The sequence below is a fragment of the Macaca nemestrina genome, chromosome 5 (genome assembly GCF_043159975.1).
Source record: "Macaca nemestrina isolate mMacNem1 chromosome 5, mMacNem.hap1, whole genome shotgun sequence".
NCBI lineage: Eukaryota > Metazoa > Chordata > Mammalia > Primates > Cercopithecidae > Macaca > Macaca nemestrina.
Window position 1 is genome coordinate 163,626,306 of NC_092129.1, and position 25,075 is coordinate 163,651,380.

The following is a 25,075-nucleotide window of genomic DNA, read 5'->3' on the forward strand; positions in this document are numbered from 1 at the left end:
AGGAGGGAATTTCCAGCTTCAGAGCAGACCACAGCTGAATCTCACTTGGACTCCGGCCATTAGGTTAGTGGGTCAGGGCATGAGGATTTTCAGAAAAGTTAGTTTTCAGCTGTAACTATGTATTCACTCTATCTGGCTGATCATTTTTGAATCCATTCAAATATTTATTGAGTGCCTGCTATGTACCAAGCCCTGCATGGGCATATGATTCTAAAGGTAGTCCCTGCTATCAACAAGTGTACAGGCAAGCAAACAATGGGAAATGTATTATGAATGAATACTGCAGTGAGCCCAGGGTGGGGTCCAGGAGGGCATGAAGAGGGGTGCATGGAGAAGTGGGTAGAGGTCTGGAGAGATTGTTAAGAGGTGACAACTCTTGAGCCGTGTGATGCAGATAAGGGAGTGAAGTCAGGGGAGTTGAATGGGCTGTCCAAATAACAGAAGCAGATCTTTTGAAAAGTCCTGGTTTGGAGATGCTTGTGAGTAGGGAGGGGCTTTGGGTACAGAATGATGAGGAAGGGGGACAGCTTATAGTCCCTTTTGTGCTAAGCTAAATGCACTCCTAGTGTCAACCTGTCAATGGGGAGGTTACCTAAGATGAAGCGCTCCAAAGTCTTCTCCAGCTTTTTACAGCGAGAGGTAAGTGCAGGATCTAACGAGAGTAGCATCCTCTGTGAGTCACTGGGTGAGAAGCCTAATCACAAACCAGACTATCTCAGAGAAGAATAACTGGTGAACTGAACAGGTGTGCAGAAAACTCCACCCGTATCCCCATCCTTGCTCACTTGGATTACCAGAATGGACTCCAAAATTGGTCATTTTTCTTCTTTTGATTTCTAAACTAGGATATCTTAATTTCACTATAACCTGCATTTGTGGACTAGTTTGGGAATCTAACCACATATATATGAATGTTTCTAAAGGAAAAGCCATCTCATTGACTTAGAACTTTTGGAATAAAAGCCATTTAACTTATGAACTGGTGACTGCGGTCCTTTCTATATACACTTATTTTGTTCTTAAGAATAATTTGAGACAATTAAAAAACAAATAGATGCACATGGTTTTTCAAAACCCACTAGCTCAGAGAGCCTATAATGGCTACCTTGCTGGGGAAACCACCTTTACTATTTCTCCTGGTGGTCACCTCTGTATCTCTAAGTGATGTGCTCACACAGCTATTTCTGGTTTAGCCATTTTAGTTCTAATGTACTGACATCCTTCAATGATACGATACCCATCTCACTTCTTGCATTTCCCCCCAATAGTTACCTCATTAGTTTTGGTTAAATAAAAAACCAGTGCTGTACATCATGACTATATAAACAGTGTTCACTGCAGTATCAAATAATATACTGAGACTATATATCCTTTCTTGTAAAGCTTGTTTGTTTTCTTTGGAGTTTCTAATTGTCTTTCTAGCTCATTGGTACCATTTGCCTTCACCAAATCCTCAAATTTTTTCCAACTCTCCATCATATCAGATATTCTACCAAATCTCCACTTTTCCTCCTGCCTGAAGCTCTCTGGCCTCCTGATATCCAGACCTGAGACTAGCTAGGGGTTCTCCAAGTCTGCTGCATGGCTGTCATTCTGCAATTTTCCTTCACTGCATACACTGTGTCGATGCCCGAGGGGAACATCATTTTATTTGAGTGTCCAGCACCTGAACTTTCTCTCCTATGTTTAGAAAACCCCTCACTTTATCAGTCTCGGTGGAAGGTAGGCCCGCTTACTATAGAAGATGAAGTATCTTTTTGTGTGCTGATGATTTGAGTGAAGGCCCTTAGGTAGCTCCAGGATGGACAATGGTCACTGGAAAAACCAAGGTAGGATCAGAGAGTGAGAACTTTCAGACCCATCTCTAAACCTCCAGGGAGAGGAGAGGGGCTGAAGGTTAAGTTGATCCCCAATGGCCAGTGATTTAATCAATCATGCCAACATAATGAAGCTTCCAAAAAACTCAAGAGGACAGGGTATGGAGAGCTTCCAGGTAGCTGAACACAAGGAGGTTCCTGGAGGGTGACGCATGCAAGGAGGTCATGGAAGCTGCGTGCTCCTTCCCACGTGCCTTGCCCTGTGCACCTCTTCATCTGCATCCTCTGTGATATCTTTTATAATAAATCAGTAAATATCAATGTTTCCTGAGTTCTGTAAGCTGCTCTAGCAAATTAACTGAATATGAGGAGTGGGGCGTGGAAACCCTGATTGACAGCAGGTTGGCCAGAGGCACAGGTAAAACAACCTGGGGCTTGCAACTGGCATCGAAAGTTGGGGGTGGTCTTGTGGGACTGAACCCTCAAATCTGTGTGATGTGACACTTCTCTGGGTAGACGGTGTCAGAATTGAACTGGAGGACGCCCAGCTGGTGTCCGCTGCAGAATGAATTGCTTTCTTGATGCCTGGGGAAACCTCCCCCCACATCTGGTGTCACAACTGTAATATGCGAAAATAGTGGGAGAAACCGAGTTTGTTCATTCCTCAGCATTTTCAGAATTGATGTCAGAATCGGGATTGCTAGAACATCCGTAGCTCACGTTTGGGAAGAAAATGGATAAAGGGGTTGGGGGGTGAGAAAACATGGATTCCTGGGTGCCCATGTGGTCACTCATGGTATGGAGTGGCAGCTGGGCCGACATCAGTCACTAAAGGTAAAAGTTACCAATGGAATTTAGAGGTGGATCAATCTAACTCCCTGGCAGGTGGTTTGCTGAATGCATGAAGAAATGCAAACTAATAAGAAAAAAGCAAAATATGCAACTCCTTGGTTATTGTTATCTGTAATAGCTAGAATGAAAGTAAAAAGAGAGTGCTGGGCCAAACCTTGATGCCAGACCAAGTTCAGATTTCAGCCGGTCTATGCTTCAGCCAGTAGCCTCAAAGAACCCCGCTCCCGCAAGGGAAAAATTATGCAGCGACATCAGAAAGCACCCCTAAGGACTTTGGGCACCAAGAAGGCAGTGTGGGGAAAGGGCAAAATCAAGAGACCATTGAAAGCAGAGGGTATAGTGTGAAGGAACTGTTTCAATTTTTAGACTGGTATCATCAGTTTCCTGAGGAGCCTTTACTAAAATGCACTATGAGAGTAACTAATTCAGGAGCAGTGTCTTTGGTTTTGAATGTTGGAAGAAGGGGGACTGCCTGACTCCACCTATAAATGTCAAGCTGAAACAGCTGATACGCTTTGTATTCATGCCATGTGGGGCCTGGGTTTATGACCACTGAATTATTCAACCACTGAATATGCCTTGCTACCCAAGTCATGGTAAATGATGCGATTAGGGGCACCCCTTTAATGTGGATGCCCCGTTTAACCTTGTTGCCACAAATCGAGAGATAGTTCAAGAAACCTTATGAGATGTACTGGCTCAGCTTCCCCTCATGAGTCTTAGATGCTAATACAAACATTAGGTTAATTAAGAGAATGATGAAGGGTGGGTTGGTGGGGGGAGAGTCACAGGACTCCTCACAGGAAGGTGGACATTTTTTTTATGGTTATTAAGAAATAAGGTGAATAAGAACACACTGGGCCAGGTGTGGTTGCTCACACCTGTAATCCCAGCACTTTGGGAGGCTGAGGCAGGTGGATCACGAGGTCAGGAGTTCAAGACCAGCCTGGACAAGATGGTGAAACCCCGTATCTACTAAAAATACAAAAATTGGCTGGGCGTGGTGGCAGGCACCTGAAATCCCAGCTACTTGGGAGGCTGAGGCAGAGAACTGCTTGATCCTGGGAGGCAGAGGTTGCAGTGAGGCCACTGCACTCCCGCCTGGGCGACAGAGCGAGACTCCGTCTCAGAAAAAAAAAAAAAAAAAAAGAACACACTGATGGGGTGAAACAGAGGAAAAACAAAGAGAAGAGACACGGGACTTGTCCCAGCAGGGTGGAAATCTTTAGGTGGTTATTAAGAAATGAGATGAATAAAACAAATTAGCAAGAAAAAATCCAAAAAATCCCGTCAAAAAGTGGGCTAAGAACATGAATAAACAATTCTCAAAAGAAGGTATACAAATGGCCCACAAACATATGAAAAAGTGCTCAACGTCACTAATGATCAGGGAAATGCCAATCAAAACCACCATGCGATACTACCTTACTCATGCAAGAATGGCCATAATCAAAACATCAAAAAATAATTGCTGGCTGTGGTGGCTCACGCCTGTAATGCCAGCACTTTGGGAGGCTGAGGTGGGCAGATCACTTGAGGTCAAGAGTTCAAGATCAGCCTGGTCAACATGGTGAAACCCCATCTCTACCAAAAATACAAAAAGTAGCCGGGAGTGGTGGTGTGCACCAGTAGTCCCAGCTACTCAGGAGGCTGAAGCAAGAGAATCGCTTGAACCTGGTAGGCGGAGATTGAAGTGAGCCGAGATCACGCCATTGCACTCCAGCCTAGGTGACAGAGCAAGACTCTGCACCCCGCCGCCCCCTCCCCCCCCAAAAAAAGATGTTGGCGTGGATGTGAACAGGGAGCACTTCTGCGTTGCTGGTGGGAATGTAAACTAGCACAACCACTATGGAAAACAGTGTGGGGATTCCTTAAAGAACTAAAAGTAGAAATTACCATTTGATCCAGCAATCCCACTACTGGGTACCTACCCAGAGGAAAAGAAGTCTTATTCGAAAAAAATATTTGCACGCACATGTTTATAGCAGCACAATTCACAATTGCAAAAATGTGGAACCAACCCAAATGCCCATCAGTCAACAAGTGGATAAAGAAACTGTGGTATGTATATACGATGGAATACTACTCAGTCATAAAAAAATGAATTAATGGCATTCACAGCTACCTGGATGAGACTGAACACTGTTATTCTAAGTGAAGTAACTCAGGGATGGAAAACCAAACATTGGATGTTCTCATTCATAGGTGGGAGTTAAGCTATGAGGATGCAAAGGCATAAGAATGACACAATGGACTTTGGGGACTCAGGGGAGTGAGGGATAAAAGACTACAAATTGGGTGCAGTATATACTGCTGGAGTGATGAGTGCACCAAAATCTCACAAATCACCACTGAAGAACTTACTTAGGTAACCAAATACCACCTGTTCCCCGATAACCTATGGAAATAAAAAAAAAAATGGGATGAATAAAACAGAAACTGAAATAAAATGTAATGCAACATTGTGAAAGGCTGGTTGGATCAAAGGGAAGTCCTGCTGGTCTCCCAAAATTAAGGGGTTCCAAAAATGTTTGCTACATTTACCCTAGTGTGGAGAAATTTAAAAAGTCAGAGGCAGAGATTACAATGAAGGATCTGATCTGAAATTGCCTGGGGCAATAGTCAGGCAGATTAATCAAGATAAAGACTGACAGACAGCAAGTAAGGGTGTCTTGGCCCAGTCCCCTGCTGGGGAACCACAGCCTTATGGACGCAAGTGGGAAAATCGTCTGGGTGGTGAAGAGTAATTCCCGGGACTCCTTGATATGGGAGCCTTAGGCACTGTGCTGCCAAAACCCTCTGCGCAAGCCCCGACTTGGGCTACAGTTAGATTGTGAGAACATAAAAAGGTAAGGATTGCTAGGATGATCAAAGCTGGGATGTTTAAGTAGGCTTTATATAAGGAAGTTGGGTCTTTTTACCTAAATGATTTTAGGAATGGATATCATGTCTGTCCGGGGAACACTTCCCCTAGCTAGTACTGAACTGTACTAACGAAACCTGTTGATAAAGGTCTAATGAAGGCTACGGTTAGGAAAGTAAGGGTTGATGGAATTAAGGTAAAAGTTTAGAGAGAGGTGGTGTATTTGAACACACTTCATGAGAAATAGCTGTGTCTCTTTATCATGCAATGGACATTACATCTGAGTGGAAAATGCTCCCCCTACACAGTCCTCTAAAATAGAAGGCATGTAAATCCACCCTTTGAGCAACATTGATTGGATGTGCTAAATGGGAGCTAGTAAGATTGCCCGAGCCCACAGGGCGCAGAGTAGAAGCTGACTGACGCTGGAGACACATCCTGGAAGCATAGCCCTGTGTGGAGCCTAGACTGACCCTGACACCTGAAATAACCGTGCTGTCTGGGGGTGATGTCAGAGGAACACTGTAATGCGGATGGCGGTACCCAGGAGAGTTCTATCAGAAAATGGAAATGGTTTATAAGGGATCAGACTACCTACCTGAGGAATGCAAGGAGGAGATAACCTCTCCCCTAGGCCTGACTCTGGAACTGTGTGAGGAGCTGATGGATTCTTCGGTGCCCGATAAACAGCTCTCTGATTAACTGACAAAGAGCCGCTGTGTTTATGATGCACTTCAAGGCAGTTTCAAGGTGAACAGATAACAGCCCATTTGATCACCAATGGCCAATGGTGCAATCAACCATGCCTATGTAATGCAGCTTCCATAAAAGCCCCCAAAGGACTGGGTTTGGAGAGCTTCTGAGTAACTGAACACATGGAGCTTCCTAGAGGGTGACGTACCTGGGGAGGGCATGCAAGCTCCACACTCCCGCCCCCGTACCTCGTCCTATGTATCCCTTTATCTGTACCCTTTGTAATATCCATTATAATAAACAGTAAATGCTGTTTCCCTCATTTCTGTGACCTGCTCTGGCAAATTAATCAAACCCAAGAAGGGGGTTGTGGGAACCCCAATTTAGAGCTTTTCAGTCAGAAAAGCAGGTAAAACAATCTGGGGCTTGCGACTGGCACTGGAAGTAGGGGGCAGTCTTGCGGGGCTCAGCCTTCAACCTGTGGGATCTGATGCTATCTCTGGGTAGACGGTGTTGGAACTGAATTGGTGGACGCCCAGCTGGTGTCCACTGCAGAATGAATTGCTTCCTTGATGTCTAAGGAAACTACTCCCTCACCGGGCACATCTGGTGTCAGAAGCATGATGTGAAACTACAGTAGGAGAAACTGATTTTTTAAATTCCTCTTTATTCTCAGACATACCCAGCGAAAACCTTTTAAAATTCAAAGGCAAAATATAGACTTTTTCCCAGAGATACGGAAGCTGAAAGAATTCTTCACCAGTAGAATAGAGAAAATATTAAAGGAAGGGCCTCAAACAGAAAAAAACGATGCCAAATGGAAAACAGATCTACGCGAAGGAATTAAGAGCATCAGAAATGGTAACTATGTGGGTAAATGTAAACTCCTCCTCCACATTTAAATCTCTCTCTTTGTTTTTACAGATACGGGACTTCACTATGTTGCCCAGGCTGGTCTTGAACTCCTGGCTTCAAGCTATCCTCCTACCTTGGCCTCCCAAAGCACTGGGATTATAAGTGTGTGCCACTGCACCCGGCCATAATTTACTAATTTTTAAAATTGATTATCTTTTAAAGGGATTTGGCCTGGTGCGGTGGGGCTCATGCATGTAATCCCAGCACTTTGAGAGGCAGAGGCAGGAGATTTACTTGAGACCAGGAGTTCAAGAGCAGTGTGGGCAACCGTGAGACTCGGTCTCTACAAAAATAAAAAAATTAGCCAAGTCTGGTGGTGCACACCTGTAGTCCCACCTACTTGGAGGTTAAAGTGAGAGGATCACTTGAGCCCAGGAGTTTGAGGCTGCGGTGAGCTATGACTGCGCTAAAGAGTGAATGGGGGCTGTGGTGGAAGGATTGCTTGAGCTCAGAACTTTGAGTCCAGCCTGGGTGACACAGTGAGACCCTGTCTCAAAAAAAAAGAGAGAGAGAGAAAGAAAGAGACAAAACAAAAAGAACAAGAGAGAGACCTGCCCTGCCTGATACCCAGGTTTTTATTGTGTAACTACAGGAATTAGTGAAATAGCCTGGGCATGGTGGCTCACGCCTGTAATCCCAGCACTTTGGGAGGCCAAGGTGGGCGGATCACCTGAGGTCAGGAGTTCAAGACCAGCCTGGCCAACCTGGTGAAACCCTGTCTCTACTAAAAATACAAAAATTAGCAAGATATGATGGCGGGCACCTGTAATCCCAGCTACTTGAGAGGCTGAGGTGGGAGAATCGCTTGAACCCGGGAGGTGGAGGTTGCAGTGAGCCAAGATCACGCCACTGCACTCCAGCCTGGGCGAAAGAGTGAGACTCTGTCTCAGAAAAAAAAAAAAAAAAAGAATTAGTGAAATATGTACAGGCATACCGATAGGTAAATAGACCAAAAGAATAGAATAAAAAACCGAGAAACAGCTCCATGCATACATGAAGATGTCATATATTGCAAATGAGACACTGCAGATACTGCAAAGAATGGACTATTTAATAAACTGTGTATCGGAAAAATAAAATTGGATCCCTCAAACTACATACAAAACTCAACTCCAGACCTACTGAGGTAAGCAAGAGACTGCACAGGAGGGCAGCACAAATGACACATGCTGTCTGTCAACAAAAGGCCACAGTAAAACAATGGAAAGGTAAGCTACCTCAGCATTATTATCCAGAATAGGTAAAGAATTAGGAGGAGCCAGTAAGAAAAGAACATATAACCCAAGAGAAAATTAGATAAAGGACAGGAATAGGGGATTCCTAGAAGAGACTACTAAATGGTTGAAAATATTAAAATATGAAGTCAGGGAAATATAAATTACAATGAAATAGCCTTCTCACACTTATGAGGTTGGCAAAAATGACAAAGTCTAAAAATACCAAGTGCTGAAAATACAAGAAACAGATACCATGCTTGAAGTCAGAGGTTGACGGGGAGGCCCCTTGGGAGAAGAGTTTTATCAGTATTTAGTGAAAACCACCAACTCAATATGCACCATAAACTCTTGCACATATGCAAAAGGATGTGCATGCGAGAATTTGTAGAGCAGCATTAGCACCAGGCTATAGTCATCAACACAGGCCAATCACACAAACATAACACTGAGTAGAAAACAGATTAAAAAAACCCCAGAATGTATACAGTATCTTTTTATAAAATTTTAAAAACATTGAAAACATTAAATACATAGTAAAAGTAGACATACACAACACAGGCAATGTATGAGAAATGAAGGGAAATGTAGTGGAAAAAACAATGCATTTGTGGAGAGAAACAAGACTGTTCAAATGTAATTGTCTCGCTCTGTTGCCCAGGCTGGAGTGCAGTGGCGCAATCTCGGCTCACTGCAAGCTCTGCCTCCCAGGTTCACACTGTTCTCCTGCCTCAGCCTCCCAAGTAGCGGGGACTCAGGTGCTCACCACCATGCCCGGCTAATTTTTTTGTATTTTTAGTAGAGACGGGGTTTCACCATGTTAGCCAGGATGGTCTCGATCTCCTGACCTTATGATCCACTTGCCTCAGCTTCCCAAAAGTGCTGGGATTACAGGTGTGAGCCACTGCGCCCGGCCTTCAAATGTATTGTTAATGTCATTCCATGGGTGCTATTCTTTCTATCTTTTGTATCTGAAATATTTTATAGTAAATTAAAAAAATTAAAAACAAGCGTCAATTAGTGAGGCAGAAGAATGGGCATGAGACAGTACAGCTATTTTGGAGGATTATCTGGCAGTATTAATATTTCAAACATGCACGGCTTTTTTTTTTTTTTTTTTTTTTTTTGAGATAGAGTCTCACTCTGTCTCCCAGGCTAGAGTGCAGTAGCACAATCTCGGCTCACTGCAACTTCCACCTCCTGGGTTCAAGTGATTCTCCTGCCTCAGCCTTCCATGTAGCTGGGATTACAGGTATGCACCACCACACCCAGCTAATTTTTGTATTTTTAGTAGAGACAGAGTTTCACTATGTTGGCCAGGCTGGTCTCGAACGCCTGACCTTAGATGATCTGCCCACCTCGGCCTCCCAAAGTGCTGGGATTACAGGAGCGTGCCACCATGCCTGGCCAAAACATGCATGACTTTTTGACTCTGCAAGTGTACTTCTGGGAACCAATTTATCTTAGAGAAATACTAAAAAACACGCACAGAAAGGCATGTATAAGGATGTTTATTATAGCACTATAATCAACAGGGGTAAGTTAAACATCTAAATGACTACTGTTCATTAATAAGGGAATGGTTAAATAAACCATTTTATTTATATACCCATATTATAAAACATTATGTACCTGTAGTATTCTATGGCCAAGGTACATCTTTCCTTTAACAAGTAAGGAAAAAAACCAAGTCAGAACTGTAGATAAGGCACGGTTTCCAATGTAAAGCAAAAACAACCACTGTTGAAAATACATAGAAAAAGGCCTGGAAGGAAGTCCATAAGTGAGGAGAAGGGGAAGGGCTGAAGACGCTAATACATCCTATATACTTCTGATAGAATGTGTGTGGGAATACATAATCTGTGTAATTTATTTGTAAAATTGGTGAAAACAGAATAAAAACAGAGGAAACACATGTTAAAAACAAACAAACAAAAAAGTCTAGGGAAATTGGAGGAACCAGTCAGCCCATGAGAAGTTCTGAGATGGCTGGGCTTCTGGGAGATAAGGCGTGGGAAGCCTCCATGAGCACCGACAAAGAATAACATTTAGTGAAAGAACAAATGAGCGGATGAGAGGAAAGAGGGGAGCAATGGGAGCCCCCAGATTCTAGGATTATTGTCCATTTCTATAACATCAGTTCATTACACCGAAGGTTGGTAACGCACAAGTTTTCTTTTTCTTTTGAGACAGGGTCTTGCTCTGTTGCTCAGGCTGGAGTGCAGTGGTAGAATCACGGTTCACTGTAGCTTCAACCTCACGAGCTCAAGCAATCCTTTCACCTCGACCCCCCAAGCAGCTGGGACTACAAGTGCACGCCACTATGCCTGGCTAATTTTTGTATTTTTGGAGAGACAGGGTTTTGCCACATTGCCCAGGCTGGTCTTGAACTCCTGGACTCAAGTGATCTTCCCACCTAGGCCTCCTACAGTGCTGGGAGGAAGAGCCTGGCTGTAACTCATAAACTTTCAAAAGGAAACAAAAATGTATCCAATGCCTACTGTATACTTCCATGTTGATTATTTTAATTAAAGGAAAGTGGATCCTCTAATAAACCTTTAATTTGTTAAGATAAAAAAAATTCTATGTATTAAAAAAAATCGATGTAAACAGTGACATCAATTCTCAGCTACACTGACTGTTCAGACATATGCTTTTTAAACATAATATAGTGGTAACAGATTTCAGAACAGGCTCTTCATCTAATGGTATAGGTGGTAGTTAGTTTTTTTTTTTTTTTTTTTTGAGACGGAGTCTCACTCTGTCGCCCAGGCTGGAGTGCAGTGGCATGATCTTGGCTCACTGCAACCTCCGTCTCTGGGGTTCAAGTGGTTCTCCTGCCTCAGCCTCCTGAGTAGCTGGGATTACAGGTGTCGGCCACCATGCCAGACTAACTTTTGTATTTTTAGTAGAGACGGGGTTTCACCATGTTGGCCAGGCTGGTCTCAGGTGATCCTGACCTCAGGTGATCCACCTGCCTTGGCCTCCTAAAGTGCTGGGATTACAGGCGTGAGCTACCGCCCCAGCCCTTCCAGGCTATATCACTAAAGAAAAAAACGACTGTGGCAAATCTGATGTAGACCCCATTTCATATGATCCCTGACAAGCTAAATAGAGGATTAAACAACTTGCAAGGCGACAGAGTCATCCAAAGACACCCAGCCCGGGGCAGATAATGGAAGAACCTCTCTTACTCTAATTGTTCTTCCCAAAACTTCTAGCGAAGCATCCTTGAACCACTTCTGGGGAATAGAATATTAAAAATGCAATCTCCACACAAAAAAGCAATACTTTTGCCCCTTTGTCACAACAGAGTTTTACTGACAAGTCTATTTTTGGGAAATCTCCTAGCGTTTAAAGGACAGAATGGAATCCTTGGAGAGTGAGTAAAGTTACACTGATAAGACATGGGTTGGCTCTAAGAAGAGAATTCAATTTTCTTAAAAACAATCAAGAATACAAGCTTATCTCCAAGGTCCACCAGCAAGCACCACTATGAGTGAGCTGTTTTTTCTAAGGCTGAGGAAGTGGAGAAATGGTCTGGGAGGGAGGTGCAGAGAGGAGCCAGTGGGCAGAGCAACCAACTCTGGTAGGTATTCCTTGACCTACCTATTTAATTTATAAATTAGGGGTTAAAGACCCCTCGGTATGGGCAAGACAAGATATAAGTCTTCTCTTTCAAAATCTCCCCAGCAAAACAGCACAACCATGAAAGTAGAAAAAGCACACACGGTTCTTTAAAAGGAGTCAAATTCCTCCACTCCCATTCTGAACGACTCCCTGTTACAGTGATGTGGGCAAACATTTTGATAGAGATTATGGATCTGAAGCCTCTTGCTTACCCACTGTAAGTTCAGAACAAGGTCTTAGTTAGCCTTTTTCTACTTCATAATGAGACACTATCTCTGAGGTTCAGAAGAAAAATCAAACGGAAAGGCCTACGGCAGTGATTGCTAATGAATACATATGAAGTCATGTTCATTTCTCAAATGAACATAAAAAGATCTTGAAGAAATACTAGACAAATTGCTATGAAAAATGTGGGCTGGAATAGTGATCCAAAAACTCTAAAAATACACAAACTTGATAATACTGAATTCAATGAAAATTATACTAAGAAAAATGTTCTCTACCTAAATTAATGTTGGAAAAAAAAAATGGCAGTGTGTTGCTGCAGGCAAGGGATGACATATTAACTTTTACTAGTGATAAAGTCAATAACAAACTATGATGTCTATCAAGGACCCTGGCTCTATTCAGCAGCTCCATGATTACAGGAAGAGCAACAATTTATTTGAACAAGCATTTAGCTCATGCAGAACGAGGATTTCTCAGGAGGCAATTGTGGCAGGTGTAGCTAGGGGACCACTCTGACAGTTTGTCTCCTTTTCATCAGTGTTATTTTCTAACCCACTTACCTCTTTACTACATCTATCCTATATACCTTCCTACAATTCTAGGTAATGGACGCTGCTGCAATAGATGTTTGTTAATTGGGAGACTAAAGAGAGAACGGGCCAGGCGCAGTGGCTGACGCCTGCAATCCCACCACTTTGGGAGGCTGAGGCAGTCGGATCACCTGAGGTTAGGAGTTCGAGACCAGTCTGGCCAACATGGTGAAACTCCATCTCTACTAAAAATACAAAAAAAAAAAAAAAAAAAAAAAATTAGATGGGGGATGATGGTGCACTTCTGTAATCCCAGCTACTTGGGAGGCTGAGACGGGAGAATCGCTTGAACCTGGGGTGCAGAGGGTGCAGTGAGCCAAGATGGGGCCACTCTACTCCAGCCTGGGCAACACAGCAAGACTTCATCTCAAAAAAAAAAAAAAAAAAAAAAAAAAAAAAAAAAGAGAGAGAACGAAGGATCTCAAAGCTTACACTAGCTGAACCTGACAAGTCAGGGAACATTTTTTCCCTAGATTATTTCCAGATGTAGGCAAAGGGGGTGCGGAGGAGAAACGCTCTCTTCATCTCTGAAGCCATACCTACGTCAGATCCTCCCACTGCCTCTCCTCCTGCTGGTTCGAAGCCTGGAAACCTCACCTGTGGGCAAAGTGAGTTCACAAACCCGAAATGCATTGCTTTTCTTGATGAATGACCCTAGATGAACTTCCAAGAACTCTGCATGAGATCTTACCTGCGAATTCATCTGGGGATTCTTATAATCAACTTTTTGCAATTAATCATTACGAATGCAAAGTAAGTACCTGGTTATTTAAAAAGCAACAAATACTTAATTGTGTGAGATACAAACCTCCATCATCTCTACAGTTAAGGTTTATGAATCTGAGACCATTATTTATAAATTAAAATTACTTAATCCCCCAAAAAGCCCTCAATACTTTTCTTAAACATAGTTAATGAATCTTGTAATGACTCTGATACTTTTTTAACCAGTGGACTGACATTAATTTTTTTTTAAACAAAATCTATTTCTATTTGTATTCGCACATTGCATTGCTCACTAAAATATGTGCGCGAGTGCGTGTAGGCAGTCATTTCATAAAAAGCAAGGAGGAAAGGAGACAGGACTATTTGAATCACATTCCAATTTAGGAGAATGCTCTTTATGACAATGTTCTCAGAATGGTTTATAAAGGTGAATAAAATAAGAAACTACAAGAACAGCTACATTAAAATGAGTGTTATTTCCATTGTATAATTCTCCTTGTCAGTTTGCAAAATAGAACTTAATTTTTTTTTTTTTTTAACTGGGAGACTGGAGGAATGGCAAGAAACCTTGGCTGAGTTCCCTGGGTCTCGGTTTCTTCATCTGTACAAAGTGTAGAGAGGACTAGAAAATTCATTGGCATACCACTTTCTAGGGCTTGAAGGCCTATGAGCATCTCCGAAGTTTCACATTCTGATCAATTACTTCTTTCGTTCATTTACTCTGACCATCTTTGGGTAAGACCCACCGGAACCTGGCAAAAGCTAAATTCACCAGAAACTTACGAGATTACAGGTAAGAACATAAAGTAAGGACAATATATTTCAAAAACCATCATAGAATTCTAAGCAAAAATAGAAGAATACCAAAAGCCTCTTGATCTGTGACTTAGTTTGTAGCTATACACACACACGCTCTTTGCCTAGCTCCTTCAGTGCTTAACCCTGAGGTGTGGCAACGGCAAGCCTCAGCCAGCATATCATTTCAGAGTTCTGTCCTTGGGTTCTCAAGGGGTGGTTCTAGAATCGTCTGGAGTTGTAAAAGGGATGAGAGAATTTCTTTCTGTCTCCACCCTATTACCACACTGTTTATGACCAAATGGCACCCCTGTCAAAGCTTTTGGGACACCCTTGCCCCAGGGCCAGTGCAAAAGAATGTTCACTTTATTAAGAACAGTGCCCTGTCTTGAGGGAAAACAGGATGTTTTTGTACTTAATCTTCGACTCTCTCTTCAGCCAACTATGACTCGCTACAGGGAAAATTGTACAGCAGGGTCAATAAATAAAACCATAGACTTCTATGACGAATTGTCAAGTGCTGTTGTGGACAAGGCAATATCTGATGGGCCAAAAGGTGGGAAAAGATCTAGAAAGGTCCATAGCTTTCCCTGGAGCTCTCAAAGATAACAGACGCTTTTGTAGGTCAGAGTCTCCAAAGAGGGTTGGAATCAATCTGCTAAATGCATCAAAACGGAGCCAAGTGGGAAAGTCCAGTCCTGACCTCCCTGGCACAGGCATCCACTGGCATTTTATCACTTTGCTTGCAGCCAACAAAATCAATCAGTAAGACTATTACAATGAAGCACACAGGATATGGAGAGAAACACATACTACAACATGTGTTCTTCAACAGACAAGAAAGCCATCCAAATCAAAAGGAGTTGATTTCAGCTTCAAGCAAGTTGCTATGTATGCATTTCTTATTCTGATTATATTGGCACTCAGGACCATTTTCTTGCATTTGATATTTGGTTCCTCTTATAATTCTTATTATCATAACCAAAACTACTTTAAAACAAATGTGCACGTCCTTGGTTCTTAAACTAACTTTGATACACATTGTCATCAACTGGGTAATAAAAAAAAAAATCCCGATCCCTCAGTTCCACCCCTGAGATATAGAATTAGTTACATGGATTTGGCCTGGATAGCTGGATTTTACAAAGCTATCCAGTGGAATCTAATGTCCAGAATAGCTTTAGAACTACTGCTCTGAGCTGAACCCTGGCTGGCAATTAGGCTCAGAGGTATGGGAACTCTGCCTTAACCTGCCAAATACAAGTACCATTACGGTGTGGCTAACAGTCATCAGAAGTATTCTATTCTGGTATCAAATTAATTTTAAAGGCAGAGGGGCAAGGGATGAGAAGGAACAATGGATGCTTTTGTGGGGGTAAGACAAATCTTCAACGCTACAAAACTCCCTAGCATATTATAGAAACCAGTTTTGCTGGTTTTTTATTACATGACAAAGGGAAGCACTGACCCAGTGGCAAGATTCTGGATGGAAGGTGTACCCGTCCAAAGCACTAGCAGTCTTAGTGAGATATCTCTGTGACTCCTGGAAAAAACTCAGAGAAGTTTCCTTCTCTAAGAATACCACCTTTAAAGAACAGATATGGTCACTTCCTGCTGTGAGTCTACATTTTTACATGTCAAGAATATAAGGACCAAACCCATCTGGGCACAAGACAGTGCTATAGGGTTGTAAACTGCCATTATGAAATTAAATATTACCTCTATCTAGGTCATGGGTCTCAATCTTGAGCATGCTCAGAATCACCCCAGAGGCTTGTTAAATTCAGATTGTGGGCTTGCCCACACAGGGTCTCTGATTCTGTAGGTCAACGATGGCAGTTTGCATTTCTGACCGTTCCCAGCTGATGCTAAGACTGCTGGTCTGAGGAAGACCACGCTTTGAGAACTCCTGTTCTTAGGGCTCATAAAAGGCGTGGTCCTTGAGTAACAAGAAATGTTTCTTCAGGCTTTGTGATAAAGAGACAAAGACTTTGAGTGAAAGGAGACAGTGTCTTAAGATAAATCTTGAGAATTGTACCAAGAGGCAAAATGTTAACATTCCCCTAGGGAGAGGCAAGCAGGTGGGTTGCTAACCTCATTCATTCACTCTTGAGTAAATATTATCCTTGGAGGACAAAGTGGAAGAGCTGTCTTGAGTTAAAAAGAGAACTGAAACATTCTTTCCAAAAAATGGTGACCCATGGTTTCTTGTTTTACAAGGGAATAGTGGGCATTTTTCATTCACAAAATATTTCCTTTATAATGGTGGCACTTCAGTGGGAGGAAAGGTGGGCATTTTGACTAAGTGGTTAGGGAAATTGGGTAGCCATCTACAAAAAATAAAGTCGAGTCAGGCATGATTGCTCCTGTCTATAATCTCAGCACTTTGGGAGGCTGAGGTAGGATCGCCTGAGCCCAGGAGTTTGAGACCAGCCTGGGCAACATAGCAACACCTCGTCTCCACAAATAATAAAATTTGCCAGGCATGGTGGTGTGCACCTGCGGTCCCAGCTACTCAGGAGGCTGAGGCAAGAGAATCGCCTGAGCACGGGAGGTCAAGGCTGCAGTGAGCCATCACTGCATCACTGTACTCCAGTCTGGGCAACAGAGTGAGAGCCCATTTCCAAAAACAGAGCAAAAGAAAAAAAACTTGAATCCATACTTAACAGAATATCAGGATAAACCTCAAATGAAGCAAATATTTAAATGTAAAAAAAAGTAATAGCATAGAAATTCTGCAAGAAAATATGGGTCAATTCTTGTACAGGTATGTGTGGAAGGGATTGGTGGAAAATGCTTTCTTTCTGTTACTTGAAATCCAGAAGCCATAAAAGAAAGAATGGAAAATTGACTTCTGTTTAAGACCAAAAAACGCCACAAATACTAAAGGAAATGATAAACCAAGAAAAATTTGAAGATCATATCACAGACTTAGAGCTAATCTCCCTGTTATACAAAGAGCCCTCACAAATCAACAAGAAAAAGAGCAAGAATCCAACAGAAGAGTAAATCACGTACAGGAATTAAGTAAGTACAGTTTGCAAAAAGGAAAAAATAAAAGGAAACGAGGAAAACAAATGGCTTCTTTTTTTTTTTTTAGATGGAGTCTCGCTCTGTCACTGGGCTGGAGTGCAGTGGTGCGATCTCGGTTCACTGCAACCTCTGCCTCCTGGGTTCAAGCGATTCCCTGCCTCAGCCTTGCAAGTAGCTGGGGCTACAGGTATGCGCCACCATTCCCAGCTAATTTTTTTTGTATTTTTAGTAGAGACGGGGTTTCACCATGTTGGCCAGGATGGTCTGGATCTCCTGACCTTGTGATCCACCCTCCTTGGCCTCCCATAGTGTTGGGATTACAGGCGTGATCCACCGTGCCCGGCCAACAAATGGCCTTTAAATATCTTGAAAAGATGTCTAGCCTCTTCCTTCTTTAAAAAGGTATGCAACTCTAAACCGTATCGATAGAGTATATTTTACAAATGAGATTGGCAAAAATCCGAAAGTTTGATAACTCACTCTATTGGTGCAGCCCTCATTACGTTAGCAGGAGTGCAGAAATCAAACAGTACTTAGGGTGTCACTTCAGCAGCACATATATGAAGATTGGAAAAATACAGAGAAAATTAGTATGGCCCCTGTGCAAGGATGACAGGCAAATCTGTGAAGCATTCCATTTAAAAAAACAAAAATAGTCCACTGAAAGGGCAAGCAACACGAACTATAAAATCTAGAAGAAATGGATAAATTCCTGGACACATACAACCTCCCAAGAGTGAACCAGAAAAAAACAGAATCCCTGAACAGACCAATAACGAACTCCAAAATTGAATCAGCAATAAATAATCTACCAACCAAGAGAAGCCCAAGACCAGACAGATTTACAGCCAAATCCAAATTCTACCAGATGTACAAAGAGCTGGTACCATTCCCACTGTAACTAGTCCAAAAAATTGAGGAGGAGGGATTCCTCCCTAACTCATTCTATGAGGCAAGCATCATCCTGATACTGAAACCTGGCAGAGACACAGTGAAAAAACAAGGCCAATATCCTTGATGAACATCTATGCAAAAATCCTCAATAAAATACTGGCAAACCAAATCCTCTAGCACATCAAAAAGCTTATCCGTCATGATCAAATAGGCTTTATTCCTGGGATGCAAGGTTGGTTCAACACAGGCAAAGCAATAAATGTTATTCATCACATAAATAACTAAAAACAAAACCACATGATTATCTCAATAGATGCAGAAAAGGCTTTCAATAAAGTTCAACACTGTTTCATGTTAAAAACTATCAATAAACTAGATATCGAAGGAACATACCTCAAAATAATAATAGCCATCTATGACAAACCCACAGGCAACATAATACTGAATGGGCAAAAGTTGGAAGCATTCCCCTTGAAAACCGGCAAAAGACAAGGATGCCTTCTCTCATCACTCCTATTCAACATAGTATTGGAATCCCTGGCCAGAGCAATCAGTCAAAAGAAAGAAATAAAGTGCATCCAGATAAAAAGAGAGGAAGTCAAACTATCCCTCTGTTTGCAGACAACATGATTCTATATCTAGAAAACCCCATAGTCTCAGTCCAAAAGCTCCTTAAGCTGATACACAAATTCAGTGAAGTCTCAGGATACAAAAGCAACATACAAAAATCACTAGCATTCCCATATGCCAACAGTTAAGTCCAGAGCCAAATCAGGAACATAATCCCATTCACAATTGCCACAAAAAGAATAAAACACCTAGGAATACACTAGAAAGATCTCTACAGCAAGAATTAAAAACACTGCTCAAAGAAATCAGAGATGACACAAACAAATGGGAAAACATAAGCAATTTACACATTCAATGTTATTCCTATCAAACTACCAACAACTTTCTCCACAGAACTAGAAAAAACTATTTTAAAATTCATATGGAACCAAAAAAGAGCCTGAATAGCCAAGGCAATCCTAAGCAAATAGAACAAAGCTGGAGGCATTACGCTATGTGACTTCAAACTATACTATAGGGCCACAGTAACCAAAACAGAATGGTACTGGTACAAAAAGAGACACATAGACCAGTGGAACATAATGAGAGCCCAGAAGTAAGGCCACACACCTACAACCGTATGATCTTCGACGAACCTGACAAAAATTAAACAACAGGGAAAGAATTCATTCAATAAATGGTGCTGGGATAACTGGCTAGCCATACGCAGAAGATTGAAAGTGGACTCTTTCCTTATACCATATACAAAAATCAACCGAAGATGGATTTAAGCCTTAAGTGTAAAATCCAAAACTTTTATAAAAACCTGGGAAGACAAGTGAGGCAATAACCATTCTGAAAATAGGAATGGGCAAAGATTTCATGACGAAGACACCAAAAGCAATTGGAACAAAAGCGAAAATTGACAAATGGGATCTAATTAAACTAAAGAGCTTCTGCACAGCAAAAGAAACTCTCACCAGAGTAAACAGACAACATATAGAATGGGAGAAAATTTTTGCAAACTATGCATCTGACGAAGGTCTAATATCCAGCATCAATAAGAAACTTAAACAAATTTACAAGAAAAAAACAAACAGCCCCATTAAAACGTGGGCATAGGACATGAGCAGACACTTTTCAAAAGACATACATGTATGTGGCCAATAAGCATATGAAAAAAAGCTCAATGTCACTGATCATTAGAAAAATGCAAATCAAAACCACAATGAGATACCATCTCACACCAGACAGAATGTCTTATTAAACAATCAAAAAACAATAGATGCTGGTGAGGTTGCCAAGAAAAAGGCTTATACATTGTTGGTGGAGGTATAAATTAATTCAACCATTAAGGAAAGCAGTGTGGTGGTTTCTCAAGGACCAAAAAAACTACCAGAACTACCATTCGACCCAGCAATCCCATTTCTGAGCATATATTCAAAGGAACATAATTTGTTCTATCATGAAGACTCATGCACACGTTGGTTCACTGCAGCACTATTCACAATAGCAAAGACATGGAATCAACCTAAATGCCCATCAATGATAGACTGGGTAAAGAAAATGTGGTACATATACACCTTGGAATACTATGCAGCCATAAAAAGAATGAGATTGTGTCCTTTGCAGGGACATGGATGCAGCTGGAGGCCATTATCCTTAGCAAATTGACATAGGAACAGAAAACCATATACTGCATGTTCTCACTTATAAGTGGGAGCTAAATTATGAGAACATATGGACACATAGAGAGGAATAGACACTGGGGTCTACCAGAGAAGGTGGAGGGTGGGAGGAAGGAGAGGACCAGGAAAAATAACTGATGGGTACTAGGCTTAATACCTGTGTGATGAAATAATCTGAACAACAAACCTTCATGACACGAGTTTCCCTATATAACAAACCTGTAGATGTACCCCCAAACTTAAAATAAAAGTTAAAAAAAGGGGGGCTAGCCACATGATCACAAATACATATGCACATATCTGCTGGCCCAAATCCCAATCCCCTTATAGGAAACTACCCTACAGATACACCTGCACATGTATGAAGTGATATTCAAGGTTATTGACTGCAACTTCATAATAGCAGAAGATTGAAAGAATCAAAGAGTGTATTCATTCCATATGGTGGAATACTGCACAGCTCCAAAAAGTATGAGGCAGCTCTATAGGTACTGACCTGAAAAGCTGATTAAGGTATATGATCCCATGTAAAAACAAGGTGCAGAATAGTATCTATTGTCACCTTTTCTAAGAGGGAAAATAAAAAAGTATTTAAAAATTCAAAGATTTGCATAAACAGTAGAAGAATTTTCAAGAACCTAATGGATATGGTGAACTATAAAAGGCGTAGGTGGGCAGGGTAGATGGGAACAGGCTGGACAGCAAGATTTTCAAATTGTATATTGAAATTAAGTTATGGAGCTATATAAAAAAAAATCAGAAAACTTCAGTGTACATGGACATTTTTTTCTTTAATGTATGTTTTCAGTACAACCCTAAGCCAAAAAAGAAAAGTACGTAGTAAATACGAGTCAAGCAATAGGGTTAGGTCAAAGTGACTGACTGCCAGGAGGCCAGAAACTGGATGGCAAAGTCCACTTTGCAGGCAAGGGATTTCCAGAACAGCATTTACTAAGGCAGGTCTCTGAAGATGAAAGAAGCCAGGCTTTTAGTTTTACTGGATCATTCAATTTCTATAAATACTCTATTCCAATTAAGCCAATGAATTTACATTTCTTTGCAGCCCATGCTTTTAAGTAAAGCTCAGATGTTTGCCATAGTGTTTCCCACCATGTGGCACTCCCCTCAACCCCACCTTCAGCTTTGTTTCAGTAAACAATCAACACAAGCACCTAATTATAGACTTTAGGAATATAAAGTTCCTCAGATGAGACAAGAAATACAACCTACTCTTCTTCCACCTCTCAAACCTGTCTTTTAACTAATTCAAAATCAGGCAACACCTTTAGATACTGTGTAAAATACACTACATGGAGTATACAAACAAGTCATATGAACCAAGGTTTTTTAGTACCTCTATGTCTATCTGAAGAGATGCCAGTTTTTACATATTCCCTAAAAAAATCGTATTTTAAAAACATCTATGTTCTAACTGTTGTGTGTGTGTGTGTGTGTGTGTGTGTGTGTGTGTATACATACACATATTAAAGGCAAACACATTTAACTTACTCTGGGCACATGACAAGGCACCAGAGTTACATTTCTGATTGTCTGTCATACAAAAGAGCAAGAAAGCAAGTCAGCCAGTTTCTCCTGCATGGGCACTGGATACCAGGGATTTACAGGAAGATATACAGCAGCAAGCAAGGCAACATGCTAGTCTGCGAGAGTGCTCCTTGGAGAGCTGTTTATTATTTCTCTGGAGAGGTTTCTAAGCTTCGCATTGAGAGCACTCATAACAACCAAACCAAAAAGAGCCCACTACAATCTAGCTTTCACCATCCCTTGCTCAGTTTCTGAAATTACTACGTGTCATCTGCCTGGACAAGGAAAATGGGATTGGACCAGTGAAAAACCTTTCATATCAATCCCCAGGAATGAAACTGGAGTTTAAAATCCTGCCCATTGTGTCAACAGGAAGTGGAGCAGAAAGGCTTAAAGACAGAATGTGATGGATTACCAATGTTCTAATCCCTGATATGGCCCTAACCCACTGTGTGACCTTGGGGAAGTCATCTGCCCTCTCTGGGCCTCCACTTGCTCACCTCTAATGAGGTAGCGGTACCTGAAGTCTCGCAAACATCTTTTCCAGCACACATGAACTGGGGCTCCTGGTTGCTTAATTCTGATGGCTTACTCTGTCACTTGAAAACCCAATTTACTGTCAAGAATAAATTATGGCAATGACTGTTGGTGATTGTTTACAGTGAATGAATGTGTTGTAACACAACTCATGGATAAAATGATTTCACAGCCTATTCCTTTAGATTTCTGACTCCTGATTATGTAGCAGTCTCTGCACCAGATGACACAATATAAAAATAAATTCTCTGTTTCATCTCGGCCCTTACCCCTTGGAGGCTAGATCAGTGCAAATCACTGTTTAAAAAAAAAAAAAAAGATTGCCGTGAGTAGTGTAGTCTGGTGCACTGGTGAACTGCCCCCAAGACCCGCTCAAGTTTAGAGGTGCAAGCAGAAAAAGCAGTGGCTTGGGGCTAAGACTGCATTCCTAGGCTGAGGGGTGGGGGTGGGTTGTCTGATAAAGCAAAATGGCAAGACTTACAGGCTCTGTTCTCTTTTCTCTTTCTCTCTCACACACACACCCCACTAATAATGTAGTACTGCTTAGCTCATTTGTCCCTTGGGCAAGAAAGCTCACAAGAAAGGCAGTGCCCTTCCCCCCAACATGTGTCCCAAGCCGCAGAACGCCAAGCACTGGCTGGTCATACTCTTCTTCAGTGTAACACTAAACAGGACAACGTGGAGGTCCCTCCTTCTTCTGTGTTCTGAGGATCTACCTATTTTCCCTGACAAGACGCAAGCTAATATGTTAACCTAACTTATTACACTCTACCCTGATACTATCCAAGAAAGACAATTGGCCACATTTCTTTATTAAGTTGCAGTAAAACAGTGACATTGCAAGAAGTTGCTTTTTGTTATTAAGACTTCTTTGCTTTTACTTTTAACTTTTTAGGTTCTCTCTAAATGTTGAACCACCCGTCCCATCAAAAATACAGAGGGCCAGGTGTGGTGGCTCACGCCTGTAATCCTGGCACTTTGAGAGGCCGACGCAGGTGGATCACTGGAGCCCAGGAGTTGAGACCAGCCTGGCCAACATGGTGAAACCCTGTCTCTACTAAAAATACAAAAATTAGCCAGGTAGTCCCAGCTACTAGGGAGGCTGAGGCAGGAGAATCGCTTGAACCTAGAAGGCAGAGGTTGTAGGGAGCCAAGATTGCACCACTGTACTCCAGCTCCAGCCTGGGTGACACAGCAAGACTCTGTCTCTAAATAAATAAATAACACAGGGGGTGAATTGCACAATTCATTTTCCATTTTCTTAATATGATTAAATCATCATCTTACTTGTTTAAAATTAATCTTTCTTAAATGTATGTATAGCTTACCTTTATTTCAATGTTTAATATTGTACGTATTTTGGAAGGAACTTAAGTCTTATTTATATCAATTAGCCTATGGTCAAATTGGTTTCATTATGCCTCATTCATTTAAAATTGCAACTTTCAAGAACCTATGGAGTGAAGACTTACTGTACTGTGCTAAACTGCCTTTCAGAGTGATGAGAAAATGAATTCCTCAGTTCTAAGAAGCTACTGATTACAAGATGTACCATTGTTTTATATAAACAAATGTAGAGGGGGGATCAACGCTCAGATACATATGTACAAATGAAAAAATGCATGTCTTAGAAAATGGAGAGGCCGGGCGTGGTGGCTCACGAGGTCAGGAGTTCGAGACCAGCCCAGCCCGGCCAACATGGTGAAACCCCATCTCTACTAAAAATACAAAAATTAGCTAGGCTTGGTGGCACGGGCCTGTAATACCAGCTACTCGGGAGGCTGAGGCAGGAGAATCGCTTGAACCCGGGAGGCAGAGGTTGCAGTGAGCTGAGATCGCACCATTGCACTCCAGCCTGGGGGACAGAGCGAGACTCCGTCTCAAACAAAAAAAAAGGGAGAAAATATACACATTCTAATTTTCTCAATGCCTTGTCATCCTGGGAAGGAAGATGACGTTGGGAGTATTCTATTTTTAAGTACAAGGCGCTGCTGCCACTAGGGATTCTTACACAAAAAGACCAACTCACCATGACCTGCTCTCGACTCTCCAGCCCGACTGAGGACGAACTTGACACTCAGGGTATTATTGGTCCAAGCTCTCAAGCCATGGCCAGGCCAATGCAATTCAGTTCAAAAGACATGTATTGAGCATCCATTATATGACAGAGACAGTGCAAGGCATAGGGATAAATAGACAAAACGGCTGTCCCCAGCATGACTGCTGCCCTAGGGGAAGTTATCATCAGAAGCAAAGCCCAGAGGTCCACATCCCAGTCCTACCACACCCATTCATGACTCAGGGGGACTTCCCAAGACCTTTGGGTTGACATACAACATTTTCCAAGACCTAGCAACAAAGTCTTGAATCGAATAGTTATGAAAACGTGTTTTCTGTTGTTGTTGTGTTTTTTTTGGTCTGGTTTCTGACATGGCATTTCATTTCCAAGGATCTTACTTCTGGGTGAGGACACAAAAGTTGTACAAAACAGCAAGGAAAGGAGCTA

The 25,075-nt window shown here is 41.9% G+C and overlaps 1 protein-coding gene and 1 non-coding gene across 3 annotated transcripts in view; one reads left to right on the top strand and one right to left on the bottom strand.

Annotated features, from left to right (window-relative positions):
• Positions 1-25,075, bottom strand: part of LOC105482518 (E2F transcription factor 3) — a 90,320-nt gene that overhangs the window by 23,098 nt on the left and 42,147 nt on the right. The window lies entirely within an intron of this gene.
• On the top strand, positions 17,895-18,000 carry LOC112426807 (U6 spliceosomal RNA). Its single transcript, XR_003018215.1, has one exon. It is a non-coding gene; the product is annotated as a U6 spliceosomal RNA (small nuclear RNA).